The 4,981-nt window shown below is 37.4% G+C and overlaps 1 pseudogene; it reads right to left on the bottom strand.

The window, feature by feature from the left end:
- Nucleotides 1–4,229: 4,229 nt before the first annotated feature.
- Nucleotides 4,230–4,544, bottom strand: LOC118997167 (40S ribosomal protein S27-like; annotated as a pseudogene).
- Between the last annotated feature and the right edge of the window lie 437 nt (nucleotides 4,545–4,981).

Below are 4,981 nucleotides of genomic sequence, written 5' to 3'. Positions count from 1 at the left end.
TGGATTTATATCTTGTCCCTAGCCTCTGCTAGCTGCACATACTTGGGTAGGTACACTTCTAACTGTATGTACCTAGTGTGCAATTAGGGATAAATGCATCTGTATAGATTGTGGAAAAAGTAAATATTATATGCAAAGCCCTTAGGAAAGTGTCTGCCATGAAATTCATATTAAAATTGAATGAATTAGTTTTCCAGGATGCAAAGCACTCAAAATGAACTGAGATGACCACTAGTCAAGAAAGCTTGTATGAGCAGAAACTACATTGGTCTTATTCACAATTATATCCCTAGTCCTAGTACCTAGTACTTTCAACTTAATATTTTTGTAATGTGTAAACCAATTAAAGTGATATCTGGCCCTCCCTGGTGTGGCTCAGTGGATTGGGTGTTGTCCCACAAACTGAACACTTGCCAGTTCAATTCCTGGTCAGGGCACATGCCTGGGATGCAAGACAGGTACCCAGTTGGGTGTACGTAAAAGACAGCTCATCCATGTTTCTCTCTCTCTCTCTCTCTTTCCCACTCTCTCTCTCTCCCTTCCCTCTCTCTAAAAATAAACAAATATAATCTTTTTTTAAAAAAGAAATGTCTGCATTGAGTTGAGCTTAAAATGGATTATCTTTATGTGATTCATTACTTCTTTAAGGATGATTAATTTTTAGATTTGTTGGGCCTGACTGATAAAGTGGAAAACAAACCCCAAAGGAAGAGCTTCATCAACTAGATACGCCATTGTTTCTTAAAACATAGTCACAAAACTTCACCACTGTCTTTACTGTGAGCTTTCAGACTTAAGAGCACTTGAGATTCTCAAGTTGTGCTTTATGTGAGTAGCTCTCAAAATTCAATGTACACTGAAATCCTCAGTGGAGCCTTTAGAAGTCCCCATGCAACATCACATCCTGGACCAATTAAATTAATTCTGAGGGAGGGACTCAAGCATCCATGTTTTTAGACTCCACAGGTGATTTCAATGTTCGTTCAAAATTGCAAACCAGAACCTCAGGATTTGCAGTATGTCAGGTCCTATTCCAGGTGTTGGGAAAGAAGCTGCAAAACATCATGCTTAAAAAACTGTCAATTCCCTCAAGTGTTACATTCCTGGTATGTGCTACAGGTGTTGTCTATTACCACACACCCCTGGCCATCCAGGAACTAGAAGATGTGTTCACAGAAGTGGGTAGAGATGGACCCAACTCAAATACAAATCAAGTATCTTTGTTAACAAATAAAGATTAAATTTATGTATTTTGACCTTAGGATCCTGCAAAAGCATCCAACTGCTGAATACACAGCATCCACAAGTCACAGAGGCAGTCACCTATATGAACTTATTTGAGAGGTTTTGGGAAAAGTGTCTTTGATTTCATCATTTATTCATCTATTTATTTGTAACATATCATCCCAATACTCAGTGGCTAAACAAACAACAACACATTTCATTTACCGAATCAGAAATCTGAGCAAGACTCATGATGATAGCTCATCTCTGTTCCCTTGGACTCAGTTGAAATGTTCAAAGGAGCTAGCTGTATATGGATGCTGGCTGTTAGCTGGCAATTCAGCTTTGACTGTGGCTCTAACACTTACACATGGCCTTCTGTGGCAGCTGAATATCCTTAATACAGGGTGGCTTGGCCAAGGGATTCATATTTTAAGAGGGAGATCTGGGTAGAAGCCATGTTGCCCTGCCTTTTCCAGCCTAACCTCTAAAGTCATGCAGGTTATATCTGTGTTTAATTAATTAAAAATGAATCACTGAGGTTGGCCATATTCAAGAGCAGAAGCATTAGACTTGGTACTTTGATGGGAGAAATGAATTTTCAAAACAAATTGAAAAAATGATTTAAAACCACCATACTGACCTGTTCACAGTTGGTTACCTGGCTACCTATTTTGAAGTACTTTTGCTCTCAAGCCCCCAAGATTGTTTATTCAGCAAAATTTCTTGATCTTCCTGACCAAATGACTCATATCTAAAAAGATAAGCTAAGAATTTAGAGAATTGTCCAGTTTGACACAAATGAGTGAGGTATCTGATTTTCTTAGACTATCAAAAATGCTCATGTGAAAATTCTATATTCTACATTCAGCTTCATATCCTTATTTCTTAACTTCCATGCCTTTGTGGCAAACATTTTGCTTGTGTTCTCTGAGGGCAACAGAATTTTCTATTTCCTTAGGGATTTTAACAAGTAGGCTGATACCTTGAGGCAAGTAAATTAACTTCAAGATAACTTAGACTGATTTTCTTAGGAGTCAGTGTTAAAATTTTACCAAGGACTCAAGGGCTATACAAGTAATGGTTATTCTTTCATCTTGTTTTACAATCTCACAAGCACAAATAAGTTGTGTGTATTTTTAAAGGATTAGCTGTGTGTGATATTTACTTGATATTGTCAAAAATATATAAATATACATATGTAGAGGTATGCATATAGATATGCAAGTACACAGTACAGTTATTGGGTCAAATCTCTTGTGAAATAAGGGATTTAGTTAAGTTAATAAGTAAATGAATAAATAAAATCATAAACAAAAATCAAATAAATAGCAAAGAAAAAGAAAATACTTCATCAGAAAAACAAATACGTTTCACAAGTGAAGGCTTATAGAGGGCATAGTGATAGTTAAGTTGATATATTTCAAATGAGCCCATGTCCGGTGGGCTTTCCCTAAGAATGCTAGAATGAGTGTATAAAAATTATTTTTTTTAAAAACACTGAATAGGAAGCTCCTCTTTTAAAAAATATTTTATTTATTTGTTCGTTTTTTAGAGAGAGGGGAAGGGAAGGAGAAAGAGTGAGAGAGAAACATCAATGTGTGGTTGCCTCTCATGTGTCCCCCAATGAGGACCTGGCCCTCAACTCAGGCATGTGCCCTGACTGGGAACCGAACCAGTGACCCTTTGCTTCACAGGCCCGTGCCAATCCACTGAGCTACACCAGCCAGGGCAAAAAATTTGATACTTTTCAGTCTGATTCACTGGACTTTGATACCCACTCACATCATTGGGTGGAGGTTGGAGGGGCAGTGAGTTCCTTAGAGAAACTGTGTTGCTTAGATGTCAGACAGACCTGAATTCAAGTTCTGCTTTCATCATTTTCCAACTCCCTGACCTTAAGTAGGTTAACTTGAATCACTTTTCATTTTTCCACGAAATAGTAATAACATTAAATTAGTAAAATATGAGGGTCAAGTACGACATGTTTGTATCATCTAGTAAATATGAAACACAGTGCATCACTTTCTTTTTTCTAGACAATGTCAGTACCTCAAATAGAAGTATGTTCTCAAAAACTATGTGTTGAATGAATGGCTGATTGAATAATAATCATATGCAAATTAAATCCTAACACTATTTACAGAGAGCGAATATTTCCTACACTCTCCCTGATTGAAAAACATATTTGCATGCATATATATGAGAGATGAGGTCTGTCCAAAAAGTATGAAGTCATGTAATATGAAAAATAGGCATTTATTGAAGAAGATACAAGATATAAAACACACTGTACATAGACAGTGATGTCCCATCCCCCTTCAGAGTATGTACTTTGGGATCTCACAGAGTTCTCCCAGTAGCCTTAGCTACTCTGTTGTTTTTTCCAGAATCTCATCAATGGTATGAAATCTCCTCCCTTTCAAAGGTAATTTTAGTTTTGGGAAAAGCCAGAAGTCACAGGGTGCCAAAATATGGGCTATAGGGGAGCTGAGTCACCATGGTGATTTGATGTTTCACAAAAAAGCTCTGCAGAAGATGCGATGCATGAGTGGGTACATTGTGATGAAGCTGCCAATCACCATTTGCCCATAGCTGTGGATTCCTGAATCATCCAAATAGTTTCTGCAGAAGAATGTTCAAGCTTAATATAAAATTTGATGCATATTGGTTGCTCTACTTGTTCAGTCACTTTGAATGGGATGGCAACACAGTACACATGCTTACTTGATGGCAGCATCCACTGCCCCCACAGTGAAGTCATAATTGTTCACACATATGCATTACAGTCCACTTTCCTTGGCTGCCAGGTTACATCCATGTCACACAAACCATTCTCATTATATTAACATTGCTTGAACTTTTTTCAGACAGATTTTGTATGTAGTGTTTCTGTTTCAATCATACTCCAAGTTCTGATGATTATCATTAAGATTTTTTTAACAGAATGGATCCAAAATACGTTTACTGGAATGGTTCCCCATTTATCTTGATTCAGGGTACTTTTAGTGTTGTTTCCTTCTAAAGGAGCATTCTTCTGTGAACCCTGTTTTTCCTCCTGGAGGCTTACAGAGGACAGTGGAGCCATCAGCACACAAAACTATCATTTGTACATGGTTAAAGATGGTGGTGATTTTACAGCATCTTGGGCATTTCACATCTGTGAAGTAGGGGTTGAGGTTCTGCACCAGGAGCTTCCTGTGTTTCCTATTCTCTTATGGAGAGGGATGAAGGAGGAAATTTAACAGAAAAAAAGTCATTTGCCATCCTATAGAAAGCCATGTAGTCATGGGGAGGTCTTCAGTGTCGGAAAGTATCATTGTGTAAATTGTGTTCTAGAGAATAATAATCTTTACACTCAACACAGGTAGCAAAGCAACTTTGTTTTTCATGTAATTATTTTAAATTGTGTTTATAATTTAATAAGACAATAAGGATCAATAAACCAATACATGTAAAATGGCTACAATCCCAGAACTGCTTTAATCATTTCACCTTCCTTCAGAAATAAATGCTTTCCTAGATTAGTCAAGTAAAATGTGTGCATGGGTTTGTATTTATCTCTTTGTAGAAAAGACATGAGAAAATATAATAAGTGTTAGTATAAAGCATTTTTCCTTCCAAAGACCAAAGTTTCTCTCAGTCCACTGTGGTATAGGGAAATGTTATCTTCCCAACTCTGATTTCAGGTACTGGTTATTGCAATTCAGTTACACTCGACTCTCTGGGAAGAGGATCTCCGGCTGCTAGCGAGCTC

The sequence above is a fragment of the Sturnira hondurensis genome, unplaced genomic scaffold, assembly GCF_014824575.4.
Source record: "Sturnira hondurensis isolate 20B ecotype Veracruz unplaced genomic scaffold, ASM1482457v3 Scaffold0012533, whole genome shotgun sequence".
Taxonomy (NCBI): Eukaryota; Metazoa; Chordata; class Mammalia; order Chiroptera; family Phyllostomidae; genus Sturnira; species Sturnira hondurensis.
This window is presented reverse-complemented; position numbering and strand designations above follow the sequence as displayed.